The 20,110-nt window shown below is 44.2% G+C and overlaps 1 non-coding gene across 1 annotated transcript; it reads right to left on the minus strand.

The window, feature by feature from the left end:
- Positions 1–19,603: 19,603 nt before the first annotated feature.
- Positions 19,604–19,678, minus strand: Trnat-ugu (transfer RNA threonine (anticodon UGU)). Its single transcript has one exon. It is a non-coding gene; the product is annotated as a tRNA-Thr (tRNA).
- Between the last annotated feature and the right edge of the window lie 432 nt (positions 19,679–20,110).

The following is a 20,110-nucleotide window of genomic DNA, read 5'->3' on the forward strand; positions in this document are numbered from 1 at the left end:
GCCACATTCAGGACTGCATACGACCGAGGCACACAGGGCCAACACCCGGCATCATGGTGTGGGGAGCGATCTCCTACACTGGCCGTACACCACTGGTGATCGTCGAGGGGACACTGAATAGTGCACGGTACATCCAAACCGTCATCGAACCCATCGTTCTACCATTCCTAGACCGGCAAGGAAACTTGCTGTTCCAACAGGACAATGCGCGTCCGCATGTATCCCGTGCCACCCAACGTGCTCTAGAAGGTGTAAGTCAACTACCCTGGCCAGCAAGATCTCCGGATCTGTCCCCCATTGAGTATGTTTGGGACTGGATGAAGCGTCGTCTCACGCGGTCTGCACGTCCAGCACGAACGCTGGTCCAACTGAGGCGCCAGGTGGAAATGGCATGGCAAGCCGTTCCACAGGACTACATCCAGCATCTCTACGATCGTCTCCATGGGAGAATAGCAGCCTGCATTGCTGCGAAAGGTGGATATACACTGTACTAGTGCCGACATTGTGCATGCTCTGTTGCCTGTGTCTATGTGCCTGTGGTTCTGTCAGTGTGATCATGTGATGTATCTGACCCCAGGAATGTGTCAATAAAGTTTCCCCTTCCTGGGACAATGAATTCACGGTGTTCTTATTTCAATTTCCAGGAGTGTATATATATATATATATATATATATATATATATATGTGTGTGTGTGTGTGTGTGTGTGTGTGTGTGTGTCAGTAAGGGGGCCGCCAGGGTAACGCTCCCATCTCACAGGCCGACAACCACCACCAACGAGAGAGTCACATGACCTCTCTTCGTGAGACACTGCGGAAAGGTTTATTTAGTCCAGAAGATTGGCGCAAACATTGGCGATCAGGAAATTCACGCCATAATCTGTCCATCCTGTGCCGGCCAAATACTGGCAGTGAAAGTTTCAAACAGCACGAGGATTCGAACCAGCTTACCTCTGAGCCAAGCGGCACCGCACAAGCGTGAGTCACGGCATTCGGCCACGGAGGCGGGTACTTCAGTCAGATGCCTGCACACGTCAGCAATTGCTTCAATAGCTTCGCTCCTCATCGGTAGCTTATGATCAGGAGTAACCAGTGCCGCGTTCACCTTAGCTTGCTTCCATTTACACTAACTTTCAGAATAGTAATTATGCTGGGATTGTCATTTGATGAACTCCTGTGAAAAAGTGGCGCCATAATCGCTTTTTCAGTATCATTTTTGTCGAAAGTTTCATACATATTTTCAGAGGTGATGGTCAATATTCAGAGATAAGACAGGAATGATCATCCGAAACAAAAACTTCAATGAAACATGGGCTCTAAAACTCATCAGTTAAGAGCTACGAGAGCTATGAGTAATTCTTGATCTTCAATACGGTGGAACGGTGGTTTCCAACAGGATAATGCAAGCCTACGTTCTTCAGCAGTAATCCAGCATGCTCTACAGAGTGCTCTACAGAGCACCAGAAAAACTGCGCAGTAAACACGTGCTCTGAAATGCACTTGTTCATCTTCGCTAATTTTGGACACAACTCTTCTGATGAATAAGTACTCATAACTTTTACGCGTTCCATTTTAGAGCACATGTTTACAGGACAATTTTCTTCTTGTTTTGGTCCATACTCCCTCTTCGCAAAATGTAAAAAGCAAAGAGCTGGCAGTAGAAGAGATTTGTGTCACAATATCGAAGATCAAAAATAGCTCATGACGCTTAAGACAAACGTTTTGGAGCCCATGTTTACTTGGTGTTTTTGTTTCTGATGATCATTCCTGTCTTGTGTCTAAATATTGACCATCACTTCTGTAACACCCTATACAAATATAAACTTGAAATATCTGCTGGGAAAGTATAACAGCTATGTCGATATTTTCTTCGACCTATAATGTTATAATGGTTTTACGGAGGAAGATAGATCGAACAGAGTCGTAACGGCCCAAGTAACGAAAGTGACTAGAGTGTGCATATGCGCGCTTCGATTGAATCGTGATTTTTACATATAAGGATTAGTTTTTCGTAAAATCTTTTTGATCAATTAACCTTAAGACTATAACGAGTCAAAATAGGAAAAAAGTTTTTTGAAACTTCGAGAACGGAAAGCTTCCTTAAGAAATACTCGATGCACGCGACGCCTAGCATTTGAAACGAGGCAAAGTGAAGAGTCATCGGACTTGACTGCAGAGCTCCAGTCACGTACTTACTGTCCAGTTTTCTTTGTTCGGCCCACAGAAATCCTGCAGCCTTAGGTGGCGCTGTGAATGATTGCTTTTTGCGAGGCACCACGCCCCAGTTGTTCATTGCATGCAGTTCCCTCCGCAGTGTCTACTCGGAAACTGGTTGAGATATGACGTCTCTGGTTACTATCGGTTAGGATATTTCTACGAGTGCTGTTCATAGATCACTTTACACGTCTGCGAGCAGTACACTGTACCTCATGCACGTCTCTGACACTCTGGACAATCTGTATCGATACGACAACCAATCGGCAACTTCATTTACGCTGTGCTGCAGAAGCACGTCCGAACGCAAAACATCCCTTACAGGGGTCGTCAGAAGTGCCCAGACATATGGGGCATTCGGGGTTTTCCGAGGCCGGGAGTGGACAGGCGTCCGATGCACGCGGACCAGGGCACTTGACACACCGCAACAATGAGCAGTGTTTACCAGTGTGTCGCAAACGTTGACTTCTTACGGCGGATGGATGGTTTGTCGCAGCGTTCATAAGATTCAGTACGCACCTTTGTGCACAGGAGATACCGGATTTGGTAGATACGTTTGACATCTTCTCTCCGTCAATGGAAAAGAACATCGGTTGGTAACAGGATTACCTTCCGGGGTCTCAGACCGAGCAAGGTGGCACAGTGGTTAGCACACTGGACTCGCCTCCGGGAGGACGACGGTTCAAACCCCCTTCCGGCCGTCATGATTCAGGTTTTCCGTGATTTCCATAAATCGCTTCAGGAAAATGCCGGGATGGTTCTTTTGGAAGGGCATAGCCGAATTCCTTTCTCATCCTTCCCTAATCCGATGGGACCTATGACCTCGCTGTTTGCTTCCCTCCCCGCGAATCAACCTACCAACCAACCAGGTCTCAGCAGCCTTCTTGCTATTTTGTCATGCACTGTGTCACGTCTGCAAGTTGAGGCATTTCGGTGCGCTGACTCGATACAACCGACTGGCTCATAAACAGTTTTTGGTGTCCTGACTTATACGGCGATGGACGTTCACACGATCGTGTGGTATCACCTACAGGTCTTCAAAGCGATCAGTCTTCCTTTCTAGAAAGGTGCCTAGCCTTTTGTTCTTTGCGCTTGTTTACCATCTTAGGTATACGCTGTGGAGCGGATAAATGCACAATATTTCTGAAAAATTTATTGTATGATATCGTAAACTACACGCTATTATTGCTGTTGTACGAGGGCAGTTCAGTAAGTAATGCAACTCATTTTTTTTTCTCGGCCACTTTTAGTTGAAAAAACCGGAAATTTCTTGTGGAATATTTTCAAACATTCACGCTTCGTCTCGTATAGTTTCATTGGCTTCCGACAGGTGGCAGCGCTGTACGGAGCTGTTAAAATGGCGTCTGTAACGGATGTGCGTTGCAAACAACGGGCAGTGATCGAGTTTCTTGTGGCGGAAAACCAGGGCATCTCAGATATACATAGGCGCTTGGAGAATGTCTACGGAGATCTGGCAGTGGACAAAAGCACGGTGAGTCGGGCAAAGCGTGTGTCATCATCGCCGCAAGGTCAAGCAAGACTGTCTGATCTCCCGCGTGCGGGCCAGCCGTGCACAGCTGTGACTCCTGCAATGGCGGAGCGTGCGAACACACTCGTTCGAGATGATCGACGGATCACCAGCAAACAACTCAGTGCTCAACTTGACATCTCTGTTGGTAGTGCTGTCACAATTGTTCACCAGTTGGGATATTCAAAGGTTTGTTTCCGCTGGTTCCCTCGTTGTCTAACCGAACACCATAGAGAGCAAAGGAGAACCATCTGTGTGGAATTGCTTGCTCGTCATGTGGCTGAGGGTGACAATTTCTTGCCAAAAAATTGTTACAGGCGATGAAACATGGGTTCATCACTTCGAACCTGAAACAAAACGGCAATCAATGGAGTGGCGCCACACCCACTCCCCTACCAAGAAAAAGTTTAAAGCTATACCCTCAGCCGGTAAAGTCATGGTTACAGTCTTCTGGGACGCTGAAGGGGTTATTCTCTTCGATGTCCTTCCCCACGGTCAAACGATCAACTCTGAAGTGTATTGGGCTACTCTTCAGAAATTGAAGAAACGACTTCAGCGTGTTCGTAGGCACAAAAATCAGAACGAACTTCTCCTTCTTCATGACAACGCAAGACCTCACACAAGTCTTCGCACCCGAGAGGAGCTCACAAAACTTCAGTGGACTGTTCTTCCTCATGCACCCTACAGCCCCGATCTCGCACCGTTGGATTTTCATATGTTTGGCCCAATGAAGGACGCAATCCGTGGGAGGCACTACGCGGATGATGAAGAAGTTATTGATGCAGTACGACGTTGGCTCCGACATCGACCAGTGGAATGGTACCGTGCAGGCATACAGGCCCTCATTTCAAGGTGGCGTAAGGCCGTAGCATTGAATGGAGATTACGTTGAAAAATATTGTTGTGTAGCTAAAAGATTGAGGAATAACCTGGTGTATTTCAATGCTGAATAAAACAACCCCTGTTTCAGAAAAAAAATGTGTTGCATTACTTATTGAACTGCCCTCGTAGAACAACTGTCCGAGGGCGTTTCCTTTCACTATTATTGGAACAGTAAACGAGGAACGCTTGGAATAAAACAGATCGGCTGTCTGGTGTGCAGCAGAACCGGGCCTCGCCAGACGCACACAATGAGCTCTCGCGCGCCGCCCTCTCGCGGGCACCGGCTGATAAGCGTCGTTCCCTCCGCACAGTGGTTCCATTATCGGCAGGTGTCTGCCTCGGACAAATAGCACGCTCACAACTCGCTCGCGCAAACAGATAGGACGCGCCCGGCGGGCAACTCATTGTTACCTGACCACATTCTGCCGACCAGTCGTTTGTCAGATTTTTTTGTCGTGCTGTCGCACCTGTCTGCCCCTGGCGTAAGACCAACAAGCCCTTCCACGGCCAAAGTACTGCTGTTTTCATGTCATACGGAATTAAGGGACTCCGGAAAGGCTCAAAATCATGAAAAGTTCAATTTTTACTTTTTTGCGTTTTCTGAATCTGCAGACTATAACCTTTTAATAGATATATAATTTATTCAATTCCGAAGACTACAACTATTTTTAAATTTTTTTTGAAGTGTGTTCTACATGGGCCGTGACCCACCGTGGCGCTGTTAAACTGCTGTCAAATGGTGTTATTATTAACGTCCGTGTTCATCAGGTACATTTTAGTGATGTGAGATAAAGTATGTGTTGTGGCTAACCATGATGGTTCAATATATATCGCTGGTGTGATTGTCGATTGTTTCATGTTTATTTACTCTGTCGTTATCTCGAAAATATTCGTAATTAATTCTGTTTCTTGAGTCTCTGTTTTGTTGAAGTATAATAATGAGTAAAAGTAAAGTTGCTGTTGCGACTTTCAATGATGGCAACATTGTAAGGTGCATGGTATTTAGAAATATGGGAATGAAGGTAGGTTCTAACACGGTACTTGCTTTAGACAAGGAACGCCTTCGGCCTGCAGACAGGGCTGTAAAGAGTCTAGAAATACAAGCAAGAGTAAACAGGAGGAGGAACAAGAGGAAGCTGGAGGAGGAGTTTACAGAGGATGAAGATAATCCATCCTATGGACCTGGAATGCACTAAAAAGTTAATCCAATCTTTGTCGCTCGATTCCCAGAACTTTTATTTTCTCATACTAATTACATGTTTTCTAAGGATCTTCCAAACATATTTGTTTCAAACTTTCAGTAAATGTTACACAGTACCTTCCGCATAATTTAACACAGCCTTTTTCCAAAAAAAACTGTATATTTTTGAATATATAAATAAAAAATTTCAAAAAAATGTTGTGAATTTTCATTACAATTGAAAAAAAATCATCTTTAATAATTGAACTAAAATTTTGTAAAATCCCTGTGTTAAGTTGTAGCCCATATTCCAATAAATAATCTGTAAAAAGTTCAACTTCCCACCTCAAATACTTTGTGAGGACAGATGTAATTTATAAGCGTTATTTTAACACTGCAAGTATAGGGCGTTCCGGAGCCCCTTAAAGAGGTTTGCGCGCGTATTTTCCTGCGGTTGCCGGTGATGCAATCGTAAAGGGGCTCTTTATAGTCATTTGATTTCCGTCATTCTTCAAGAATAAGAGTGTTCGTTGTAGGCTTTAACATTTGCATTGCTTTATTGGCAGTACATTTTAGGTTGCCACTAGCGATGCAATCAGAAAAGTGAATGATATGTTAGGGAATGTGGTACTTGCAGTGGTAAGGTGCCGAGCAAACAATCTCCATATTTTTTTTACCTCAGCAGTTTTAAATTAACGTAAACTATAATTAACAAGTCACATAGTAAGACAATGTTTGAATAAACACAGAACTGTATCACCAGGAAAACACTTCTAATTATTTCTTTTGAATATTTCACTATTTTTTACATTGCCAAGAATAAAAAGAACTTTAAACACAATTTACAAGCACGCACAATAAAATGCTCCCCATACACAAATATGCTCCCCATACAGACTTTAACCGGAATCAAATGAATATGTGCCATAGGGTGATAAGGTTGAGGATAGCCCAGAATTCACACTCTCCCTTGACTCATATCGGACTCCAGAACACACAGGCACACACACACACACACACACACACACTCACACACACACACACACACACACACACACACACACACACACACACACACACAGAATACAGATTAAAATCACATAACAGAAGTAAGTCACAGGCAGCACACTGAAAGACCTGAGTGTGTTCAGTATTATAATTATGGAAGCTGAGACGGAGGTAGATATTTCCATAGCATATTTCAGATGTGTGATCTGATTCTCAGATTTTTATAAGAGTAAAAATGAAAACCGCCAGAAACGTGATATAACGTTGATAGAAAAATATAATGACAGAATGACACACATACACAAACTTTTTTTGGGAGGTATCAACAGATACGTAGACGATAAAAAATGTGATCCGTGAATTTTTTCCCTTGATATAAAGAACGAAAGGACGATGCCATTAGCTGAAGAATCAAATCAATCAAAGTGATGATACATTGTATCAAAGTTTTTTACCAATCATACACTGACAGAAAAAGTCGTAACACAAAAGAACGTAATTAATATAGAGTTGAAAGGGTACAGTACCGCCCGACATTGAAAATAGGTACAACATACTTCATTATTTTTGTCAGAACAACACATTTTTTTTGTAAAATAACTCAATTTCAATTAATACAGCGAAACCGGAAACCAGTGTGGGAAAGAATGACAATTTATTTATTTAATTGATCACATGTGCACTCCCACAAAGTAAATCCCTACGTCCAGTTTGGTGAGATCTTTTGAAATGAATGAATGTATGGTCGTCTGCTAACCACAGATAGTGAATGTGAATATATGATCATCTTTGAGTCGATCCTTTGGCCACCTTTGGTGGGACCAAAGAGATGAAATTTACCTGAGCTTTGAGCGCCTGAAATGTGCCTGACCAATAGGGTAGTAAGGTGCTCCCCCACGACAGAGGTGTGAGAGGACCTCGAGAACGGCCATGTTTCAGCACTCTGCCGCTGGATCTTGTGCTGTTAAGACCTGTTTTAGTTGTGCTCCGTAATGACGAAAGAGTGGAGTCATGGTATGCATGTGGAATATTTAAGAGTAGTTTGAAATAATAATTTCTCTATTTCAGGAACTTTTGTGGGGAGAATTAAATGTCAGGCAGGTAATATTAATGGGATTGTAGTAATCTTCGGAAGTGACCAATGGTCACAATGAAACCACGTATATCAATAAGTTGAAATACTTCCGTGTGCTTAAGTTAAGCTGAATTACTAGCGTGTGTACAATAAGTTGAAATATTTAAGAAATAGCATGTGTACCATAAGCTGAAATATTTAAGAAATGGCGTGTGCAGGACTTGAAATTAGAGACGAGTACTTCCACGTGGTGAGTACTGTGTGAGTCTCAATCTGTGTATGAGACAAAGGATAAAGAGAAGTATTCGTCCATGGTATCAGTTGAGGACTCGCGTGTGTGATGAATATGTTCTTAATATTACCTTGCGTGATATAATTCCGTGTGACGCTAGATTCAAACTCTGATAGATAAGCAAGGTGAGTTGGCCGTCTATCCAGCAACGCCACATGGCTTGCATTGCACAGGAAGACGTGCATATATCTCCAGAGTTCATAGTAGGAAAGTAGAATTACCAAGTGGGGCAGTGTCGTGTGAAACTGGGATAAATATTGATTGAAGTGGGAAATCTGAAAGTGATAGTGTTGTGACTATTTAGTGTTTTATATTTCTTATTGCAGTGTGATGTATGTCATGTAATTTGGGTATGTGTGGTTTGCATGGGAGAGTAGCAGGGTAGTTTCAAAAGATTAGTGGGTTATGCTTGTTCCTTCTGTACCGTTTGGTCTGGAGGAAAGTTTCGTGATGATGATTGTAAGAGTCGAAGTGTGAGGTATAATAAAAGATCCACCATCCTATCCAGAAAGTGCACTGTAGCGTTAAATAATTACGAGACCATAATATAGAGATTCACCAATGTAAAGTCATGCCCACTGGGCGGATTTTCTCATGTGTTATTGTTGTAGGTTATAGAATTTGTGTGTTTAGGTTAGAGAATTTATCGGAATAAATAAGATAGTGAAAAGAAAAAGATTGGTGGACTTTTCCTTCGAATTGTATGTTGTCATGATGTCCCGAATTTATTATGTGTGCGCCATTCATATTCAGTGCGGTGGCCACGTGTTGATAAAAGCCGTTAAATAAAAGACATAAAGAAAATGTGGTATTGCCAGTGCGTAGTGAACAGTCTGAGTTCTGTAAATCACTGATAGTCAGATGTGCGTTTCCGTTGCGTATTATTCATACAGGAGGATAATTTGTAACTTAGTTGAGAGTACGAGAGTTCATATTACGCGATAAATAAGAATGAATCCACTCGCTTGGCAGACCACTCATCTTGCAGGCCTGACTGCTTGATGCCACAGCCCGCATCTCGTGATCTTGCGGTAGCGTTCTCGCTTCCCACGCCCGGGTTCCCGGGTTCCATTCCCGGCGGGGTCAGGGATTTTCTTTGCCTCGTGATGGCTGGGTGTTGTGTGCTGTCCTTAGGTTAGTTAGGTTTAAGTAGTTCTAAGTTCTAGGGGACTGATGACCATAGATGTTGTCCCATAGTGCTCGGAGCCATTTTGATGCCACAGTACGAGCAAGGCATGTGGGTGCCTCTCAGAGTAATGAAGTTTCGGGGTAGTGATTAACGTAAGGGCGAGCTAACTCATTGCACATGTGAAATGCTCGTACATTAATAACCGATGTAACCGCCAGGATGTTTAATGCAAGCATGAAAACATATATGCATTGTGTTGCACAGGTGCGGGATGTCAGTTTGCGGGGTGGAATTCCAAGCTTGTTGCTCTTCGTCAGCGAACGCTCGCCGTAGACGACGTTGGAGTTGTCGTCCGATGACGTCTCGTATGTTCAGGTTGATTGGTGATTGAGCATACCAAGGTAGCATGTTGACACTCTGTAGGGCATGTTGGGTTACAGCTGCAGTACGTAAGTGCGTTTTATCCTGTTGGAAAACACCCCCTGAAATGCTGTTCGAGTAGCAGCGCAACAGGTAGAATATCCAGACTAACATACAGATTTGCTGTCAGGGTGTGTGGGATAATCAGAAAGGTACTGCTGTCATACGAAATCGCATCCCCGACCATCATTCCTGCTATAGGTCCAACGTTCAGGTTGCTGCTGCAGATGCAGTATGATGCGCCAGAGCTATTAGAGGAAAACGACTGTCTTCCCTCTCGGTAATGCCATATGTCCGCCTGGAGTCCGATCTTCGTGCGACCATACGTTCTCGTGACCACCGCTACCAGTAGTCTTGTAAAGTGGCTAGATTCCTGACAAGTCTTTCTATAATGTCGCGGAAGAGGCATCCAGTTTCTCGTAGCCCTATCGCACTATCTCGTTCAAAGTCATTGAGGTGTTGATGATAGCGTCTTCGTCACCTTAAAGACATGTCGACTAACATCAACATGTAAGTAGGCTGTTTAGGTTCTTATACTGGTAACGCCGCCCGCCACATAGCGCTGTCTGTATGAAAATCACTAGCTGTGCTGTGTGCAGTCTGTGGCTACTTTGCATTGTTGTCTGCCATTGTAGCGTTGGGCAGCGGCAGTTGGCTGTTAACAGCGCGTATCGTTGGACAGTTGGAGGTGAGCCGCCAGCAGTGGTGGATGTGGAGAGAGAGATGGCGGATTGTAATTATGAAAATTTTTTTCACATCTGTATTGGCCACTGCCCAAAACAATTTGTAAAATTTTTTGTGGGGAGCATGGGGGCTATGTAAGTAGGCTATTTAGGTTCTTATATTGGTAACGCCGCCGCCACGTAGCGCTGTCTGTATGAAAATCACTGGCTGTGCTGTGTGCAGTCTGTGGGTACTTTGCATTGTTGTCTGCCATTGTAGCGTTGGGCAGCGGCAGTTGGCTGTTAACAGCGCGTAGCGTTGCACAGTTGGAGGTGAGCCGCCAGTAGTGGTGGATGTGGGGAGAGAGATGGCGGAGTTTTTAAATTTGTCATGAACTGCTATATATATTATGGTTTCTCAACACTGTTAAGGTAAATACATTGTTTGTTCTCTATTAAAATCTTTCATTTGCTCACTATGCCTATCAGTAGTTAGTGCCTTTAGAATCTTTTATTTAGCTGGCAGTAGTGGCGCTCGCTGTATTGCAGTAGTTCGAGTAACCAAGATTTTTGTGAGGTAAGTGATTTGTGAAAGGTACAGGTTAATGTTAATCAGGGCCATTCCTTTGTACGGATTTCTAAAAGTCAGATTGCGTTGCGCTAAAAATATTGTGTGCCAGTTTAAGCACAGTCATGTATAAATGTTATAAGGGGACGTTTCAAACTCACCACCACCAATCTCAAAAGTAACTAACGTTGACGACCGTTACAAACTGTGTTTAAAGCAAACCTAATCTGAGTGCTCACAGTGGCGCTTCTAGCATCACTCTTAAGTCACTGGTTAAGGGGAGGATTACACTCTTTCTCCCGAAAAAGCATGCTCTGTGAGAATTTTTTTCTCGGGAGGTGTTTTAGATATCAGTGTAATATTTGGTCAAAATGTTTATTGATATTTCCTCTACAAACTGGAAGTTTTTCGACCGGAAATGTCGAAGAGCAAAGGCGGAAGTGCCGTCGGAACGAAACAAAATTTCGATGTAGACCTCCATGCGCGGTACGTCACAGGCCAGCAGGCTCGTCTCAAATCAAAACTGAGTTGCCGGTAGCCAAGTATGTAAGATTCTTCAGGAGCTGTACCTCGCTTAAGCCATTTGGACCATAGGAAAATAAATGGCGGCCATTTGAATAAAATAAGGTTTTTTCATCGATTTTTCGAATTCGTCGGCCAAGTAAAAATATTTATACACTCCTGGAAATGGGAAAAAGAACACACTGACACCGGTGTGTCAGACCCACCATACTTGCTCCGGACACTGCGAGAGGGCTGTACAAGCAATGATCACACGCACGGCACAGCGGACACACCAGGAACCGCGGTGTTGGCCGTCGAATGGCGCTAGCTGCGCAGCATTTGTGCACCGCCGCCGTCAGTGTCAGCCAGTTTGCCGTGGCATACGGAGCTCCATCGCAGTCTTTAACACTGGTAGCATGCCGCGACAGCGTGGACGTGAACCGTATGTGCAGTTGACGGACTTTGAGCAAGGGCGTATAGTGGGCATGAGGGAGGCCTGGTGGACGTACCGCCGAATTGCTCAACACGTGGGGCGTGAGGTCTCCACAGTACATCGATGTTGTCGCCAGTGGTCGGCGGAAGGTGCATGTGCCCGTCGACCTGGGACCGGACCGCAGCGACGCACGGATGCACGCCAAGACCGTAGGATCCTACGCAGTGCCCTAGGGGACCGCACCGCCACTTCCCTGCAAATTAGGGACACTGTTGCTCCTGGGGTATCGGCGAGGACCATTCGCAACCGTCTCCATGAAGCTGGGCTACGGTCCCGCACACCGTTAGGCCGTCTTCCGCTCACGCCCCAACATCGTGCAGCCCGCCTCCAGTGGTGTCGCGACAGGCGTGAATGGAGGGACGAATGGAGACGTGTCGTCTTCAGCGATGAGAGTCGCTTCTGCCTTGGTGCCAATGATGGTCGTATGCGTGTTTGGCGCCGTGCAGGTGGGCGCCACAATCAGGACTGCATACGACCGAGGCACACAGGGCCAACACCCGGCATCATGGTGTGGGGAGCGATCTCTTACACTGGCCGTACACCACTGGTGATCGTCGAGGGGACACTGAATAACGCACGGTACATCCTAACCGTCATCGAACCCATCGTTCTACCATTCCTAGACCGGCAAGGGAACTTGCTGTTCCAACAGGACAATGCACGTAATGCACGTCCGCATGTATCCCGTGCCACCCAACGTGCTCTAGAAGGTGTAAGTCAACTACCCTGGCCAGCAAGATCTCCGGATCTGTCCCCCATTGAGCATGTTTGGGACTGGATGAAGCGTCGTCTCACGCGGTCTGCACGTCCAGCACGAACGCTGGTCCAACTGAGGCGCCAGGTGGAAATGGCATGGCAAGCCGTTCCACAGGACTACATCCAGCATCTCTACGATCGTCTCCATGGGAGAATAGCAGCCTGCATTGCTGCGAAAGGTGGATATACACTGTACTAGTGCCGACATTGTGCATGCTCTGTTGCCTGTGTCTATGTGCCTGTGGTTCTGTCAGTGTGATCATGTGATGTATCTGACCCCAGGAATGTGTCAATAAAGTTTCCCCTTCCTGGGACAATGAATTCACGGTGTTCTTATTTCAATTTCCAGGAGTGTAGTTGATGGATCAGAATAAAAGTGGTACAACTTCTAGACAATTTAGTTAGCTTCGTCGGAAACAAAGAATCATGCTAATCGGTTCAGTTTATTTGAAGTTACCATACCGCGCGATAAAAAAAAATTCGTTTCGAGAAAAACGAGTTTGAAGTTTTGACTACATATAAATGCAACATTATCCAACTTACGTTCAATCTGCTGTTTCGGGTCCATAAACTAGTCCTTTCTTTTCCTCGTACAGGGCATTCTGCTCGATCTGGGAAATCCTGCGTTGCTTTAGAGCCGCTCGTACGGCCGGTGACAAGTGATTTTCGGCCACTTGAATCCGGTGGCCGTCCGCATGCTTGGCGAACTGGGTCGAATAGAGTTCCAGGCTGAGGTCCATCGTTCTTATGATCTTCAGAACTGCTGAAAACCCTTCGTTGAAGCTGCTCACTGCCAGGAAAGTCGCAGTCTCTACTGTCTTCGCAAAAGAATGCCAATGCTTGGGGGCTAACTTCGAAACACACGCGTTCAAACTTTCATTTCAATTTTGTGTGTGTTCTCGCAAGCACCGGTACTATAACTCGTCCTCCGAAAGAAAAAAAAAAACTGGTGCGTGAAAAAGGCCGATTTCAGGCATGTGCATTTTTTTGTTAAACCGCGAATAACAAACATTTCCGTTCCGTATTCGGAAAAACCGTTTCAGAGGTGGCTTCTAAACACTTTTACGGATCCAAAAATGCAATTTAAAAACAATCAATTTTTTTCAACCGAAAGATAGTTGACCTCCCCTTAATACACCTCATCTTGAGACGTAGAAACACGTCTAGCAAGTTTCGTTTATGTTGCGAATTTCTCCGTCAGTTATAATCAGTTGTTTACATCCTGTATAACAGCTGGTATTAAAATGATGAAGGATGAAGCAATGTTTTTTTTCGGTGGTTTTCACAGATTTCATTCATGAATTGTACATTTTAAACGTCCGTACAACACATGTCACACGCAATGACGATGTCACTTCTGGTAACACATTATAAATTTGCTTTCACTTTCAATTATTATTCTGTATGAGTTTGAGCACGCGCGCGCGCGCGTTTGTTTGTTTGTGTGTGAGTGTGTGTCATGTAAACTCACAGACAACTTCCCAGATCTAAACCAAGAGGATCAAATTTGGTGGATTCAATACCCCCGGACGTGACACGGGTAGATAAACGAGGACATACGCAGCATACAGACGGAACTACTGCAGGTGAGTCCACCCCTGCACCTAACACGGACGAACGTGGACGAACATGAATGATCCTAAAGCTGAAGTGTCAGTATCTGGGACATTGAGGTATACGCAACACAGCCACACAGACACAAAATCCTTAAATATTTTCCTGCTGAGCCAAACACATCGTCTATTACGACTGAAGTGGGCTCTGGATCTTCGAGATTGGACCATTCATCAATGTAAAAGTGTCACCTAGTCGGATGAATCACGTTTCTTGTTGTACCTAGTCACAGTTCATATATGGTTACAATGTAATCTAGGCGAACGCATTTCTCTGCTCGGGGACTGCGTGTGTTGTCCTTATCATTTCTTCTTCATCATCATCATCATCATTTGTGACAGTGGCTGGATTGGACTGTGTAAAAAATTGTGCTGTGTAAAAATTGGGACTTTGTACGGGCGCTGATGACAGTGCTCCACAATCCAAACACCATCATCGTTTAGGCGAACGCGTCTTCGAAATATGCATTGTGCTACTTACACAAGCCTCTCCGGATACTATTATGCTATGAGGGACAATCAGATGGCTTCCATTTGACCTTTGGTAGTAATCGAAGGCACCACTGCAGCTCTGGTCTCTACGACGATTGTTGCCACTATGTGGAACCCTTCAAGTCTGAAGTCTTCCCAGACGGCTATGAGGCCTTAAAGCAGGTTAATTATCCGTGTCGCAATGCCGAAATCGAGCTACAGTGATTTCAACAGCATGTTAGTGGACACATGTTGATGTATTCACTACCACTGCTGAATCCACTGGCGCACATGTGGGACGCTGCTATACTCTACCTCCATGCCCACATAACGCTGACCAGCAATTACAGGAATTGGGCGACACGTATGTCGACGTGTGGTGTCACATACCGCAGTAACATACTAAAGACTTGCTGAATGCATGCCATGGAGAATCGCTGCTGCATTTCGTTCCGAAGAAGGATCAACAAGCTCTTAAACATTGTTTCATCACTGTTATTCACATCGTAGGATACTGAATATGTTTCTAGGGGACTTGCTGTAATTCTCCACTGGATGAACGATGGTGGTAGAGGACTACGCGGAATGTGATTGCTGGTTTCACGGATATCGTGTCACCAATCGAAGGGCCACAAGAAAGACCGGTACGCGAGAATGACGTTCCAGGTGTTGTTTTCCTACCGTACTGAATAGATACAAATTACAACATCGCTTTGTCTGACCAGTTATTGTATGGATAATCAGTTGTGAGAAATACTTCTTTTGAAGATCTGTGGTGGTAGATGTAATTAAGGTGCTGATTAAAGGGAGTAGAGAGCGCGACTGCTACGGTCGCAGGTTCGATTCCTGCCTCGGGCATGGATGTGTGTCATGTGCTTAGGTTAGTTAGGTTTAAGTAGTTCTAAGTTCTAGGGGACTGATGACCTTAGATGTTAAGTTCCATAGTGCATAGAGCCATTTGAACCATTTTTGAAAGCGAGTAGAAAGTTTCCACAGCCAACATATGGAGGTGTAATAGATTTAGACTTGGTGCTAGCAGTGTCCGCATGGTAACTCAAGACAGTGATCGAAATGGAATCTTTAGAAAAGTCAGCAGGCTAATAAAGGCACAACATATAATAAGAACAGTAACGCGGAATTGCTATAGAGAAGAGTTGTAAAGTCACCCACTTTTGTAGTCGAAAATTTAGTCAGTCTGTCCCAACGTGGAGCCCAATACCCTTATAACTGTTACGTTACGAGTGGCACTGTACGTTTGTTCGCAACATTTTGTCGCGCCACCCTGACCCCTGCAGGTCTCGTAATTTTCTAACTCGAAATCGAGAGGTGAAATTAAAGTTATAACGTTCTCATTAAAAAATTTATTTTTCGAACTTGCTATCAAATTACTTTTAGAAATGGACGTCACTCACAACAGTCTTGAGAAACTGTAATCAAGGTACGTAGATAAAGTAGGTACAAGGAAGGTACCGTAGGTACAAGAAAGGTATCAGCGCAGAAATCATAGATAACAGCAGAAATGCTTCAGTTGTTCGACGAAAGAAGGAAGTACTAAAATGCGCAGAGAAGTTCAGGAATACAGAAATACATGTCAGTTAGGAATGAAAAAAATAGGAATTTCAGGGAAGCTAAGGCGAAATGCCTACATGAAAAATAAGATGAAATCGGAAAAAAATGATTTGACTAAGCATATAGAAAAAAAGTCAAAATAATCTTCGGTGAAATTAAAAGAAGAGACGGTAACATTAAGAGTGCGAATTCGACTATTAAATGGAAAGGAGAGCATGGATTGTACATTGGGGTCCTCTATGAGGGGGAGATATTGCCTAAGGAGGTGATAGAAGAAGAAACAGGAGTTACAGGGAAGAGATAGGAGATCCAGTCATAGAACCAAAATTAAAAAAAAAATGTTTTGGACAACATAAGGTCGAATAAGGCAGAATGCATAGGTAACATTCCATCAGAATTTCTAAAATCATTAGAGGAAGGGGCAACAAAACGACTATGCAGGCTGTTGTGTAGAATGTATGAGACTGGTGATATTCCACGAGACTTTCGAAAAAATCATCATCGACGCAATTCCAAAAACAGCGAAACGCGACAGGAGCTAGAACTGTTGCACACTCATCTTAACAGCTCATGCGTCCAAGTTGCTGACAAGAGTAATATACATCAGAGTGGTAATGAAAATGGAGATTGGCTTTAGAAAACGTAAAGGCTCCACATTGGCTATTCTTACGTTGCTGCTGGTAATGGAAGCAAAGCCGAAGAAAAAAAACAAACGTTAGTAGGATCTGGCGTCCTGGAAAAAACGTTCGGCAATGTAAACGGTGAAGGTGTTCTAAATTCTGAGAAAAATAGTGGTAAGCTATGGGAAAGATTGGTAATAAACAAGAATGAGGTGCTCGGATTAAAAAGGTTGTAAGACAGGAAAACAGTCAGTCGTGCCTACTTTTCAATCAATAAATCGAAGAAAGAACGACGAAAATAAAAGGAACGTTCAAAAGAGGCATTAAAATTCGGAGTGAAATAATATAATGCTAAGATTCGCTGATGAAACTGCTATCCTGAGTGAAAATAAAGATAAATTACAGAATCTGTTGCATGGAATGAACAGTCTAATAAGTTCAGAATGTGACTCGAGAGTAAATCGATGAAAGACGATACTAATGAAATGTAGGAGAAGTGAGAACAGCGAGAAACTTAACGTCAGAATTTGGGATTACGAAGTAGACGACATTAATGAATTCTGCTGCCTAGGCAACAAAATACGCATGATGGACGAAGCAAGCAAGACATAAAAAGCAAACTTCTACTGGTATGAAAGTCATTTCTGGCGAAGAGAAGTCTGCTAATATTAAACATAAGCCTTAATTTGAAGAAGAATGTTCTGAGAACGTAGGTTCAGAGCGTAGTAGTGTATGCTTGTTAAACATTTAGTTTCGGGAAACCGGAACGGAACCGAATCGAAGCATTCGAGATCTGTTGCAGTAGAAGACATGTTGAAAGTTAGGTGGACTGATACGGTAAGGAAAAAGGAGGTTCTCTGCAGATACGGAAAGGAAAGGAATATATGAAAAATACTGGCAGGAGAAGCAGAAAGATGATGGGACATGTGTTAACACATTCAGCCTCAGTTGAACAGTTAGAAGAAAGTTCTTTACACCAGGGAAATTTCCAACGTCCAAATTTTTCTAAGCTATTAAAGTCTGAAAACTCCTTACTGAACAATTGAGTTACGGATAATCAACTCATAGGCTACATACAGAGTGTAACGGGTGTGAGTGAAGACATTTTTATTTGTGACTGAGGACACTGTAGTGAGCAATAGTACATCTGTATCTACTTCATTTGCAGACTAATATTTATAGTTATTACGAATAATATGTTTTTAAGTTTGTTAGTACTTTAGATACATGTGGCACGACCAAGCCATTAATGCTTAGTTGCCCATGGGTAGATAGTCAGGTGCTGAAATGTGGACTGCTGACACAGTTCAAGTCGTGGTGCAGTTAGGCCCGTGCAGGAAACATCTGGTAATAAATTACGTGATGTGTTTGCGGGAAGAGTGTTTCAGGCAGAAATAGAACAACCAACACAGATCTGTGTACATGCTGAGGTACCATATGTTAAAATATCTGCACTTATACCCGTTCAAATGGCTCTGAGCACTATGGGACTTAACATCTGAGGTCATCAGTCCCCTAGAACTTAGAACTACTTAAACCTAAGGACATCACACACATCCATTCCCGAGGCAGGATTCGAACCTGCGACCGTAGCGGTCGCGGTTCCAGACTGAAGCGCCTAGAACCGCTCGGCCACACCGCCCGGCATTTATACCCGTTACATCACGTATAACTCAAATTGTATTATCGAACGAGGTGGCGCAGTGGTTAGCACACTGGACTCGCAGTAGGGAGTACGACGATTCAAACCCGCGTCTGGCCAGCCTGATTTAGGTTTTCCGTGATTTCCCGATATTGCTTCACGTAAACGCCGGGACGATTCCTTTGAAAGGCCACGGCCGCCTTCCTTTCCCATCCTTCTCCAAATGTATGGGAACGATGATCTCGCTGTTTGCTCCCATTCCGTGACTCGACCAACCAATTTCAGCATACGGTATTTGTGAGAACACAGAAATGCCAGTAATATGGTGGTATTTGATAAACCCTAGTGACAAATGCGCATATCTCTTCCCCCACAAACAAAGCTGCACTAATGTTATGTACAACAGTACTGCATACTGCCTGTAAAATGAAGCTACTAACTGAACAAATACAAATAATGCACCTTCTCACAACAGTGTAGAGAATTACATAGACTGGAACGTGTGAAACCCCAGCAGAACACGAAGTTTCGAAATATTTACAAATAAGAGGCACTCTGGTGCAGACATTCTAACCAGTCGACCTCCAGAGAACATTTGAGAGCCATACAGCTGTTTAGGAAGCACCAACCATCCTGTGGATCTCACCCGTCTTTGAAAAGAGCACTGGCACTCCACTCGACCACCAGTTTACCCGGGTTAAGGAAAGGCCTGCCCATAATCTCCAGTTGGAGAATGGTCCTCATGCCCGAGGCACCTGAAGACTGGTGCTGGGGTTCACAATAAGTACAAGCGGCAGCAGAATGACGTGTTGCAAACCTCTGTATCCTGGATTCAGCAGAGCACATTACCGGCACCAGTTCACGACAACAACTATTAAATTATGTTGCGGCTCTTACTGCAAATACTAAACATGATAATTAAATCGAGACCCTAAGCTGTCAACAGGCCTTGATATACATCAATGAACAGTTGAATATGTGTGCCCCAACCGGGACTCGAACCCAGGATCTCCTGCTTACATGGCAGACGCTCTGACCATCTGAGCCACCAAGGGCACAGAGGATAGTGCGACTGCAGGGATTTATCCCTTGCACGCTCCCCGTGAGGCTCACATTCCGAATTTAATGTCCACACACTACATTCGTAGTGCCCAAGTCCACTACACTCGTTACTCGTGGCAGACAATCTTACTAAGTCCGAAAGAACAGATACCATTTTCATATAAATACTAAACAAATGCTGCTCGAACTTTTGAACTTTAAAGAGGAAAATGAATCATTTCCTGCCTCTTGGTAGCAAGCTGTTTTACGTCCCCCTTCTTAAACTCGGGCGGCATCGAAAATATTCAATTAGCTATCGTATGCCCTCGCCATTTGCTCGGGGAATACCTTGGAGCACACAGTGAACCGTCGCCTTAAATCGTGCTCGGTTTCTGTCTGGGTTCTTGAAATCTCACTCGACCACTGTTAACCTACCCTGGAGAGAGT

This window comes from Schistocerca cancellata, chromosome 7, assembly GCF_023864275.1.
Source record: "Schistocerca cancellata isolate TAMUIC-IGC-003103 chromosome 7, iqSchCanc2.1, whole genome shotgun sequence".
NCBI classification, from domain to species: Eukaryota; Metazoa; Arthropoda; class Insecta; order Orthoptera; family Acrididae; genus Schistocerca; species Schistocerca cancellata.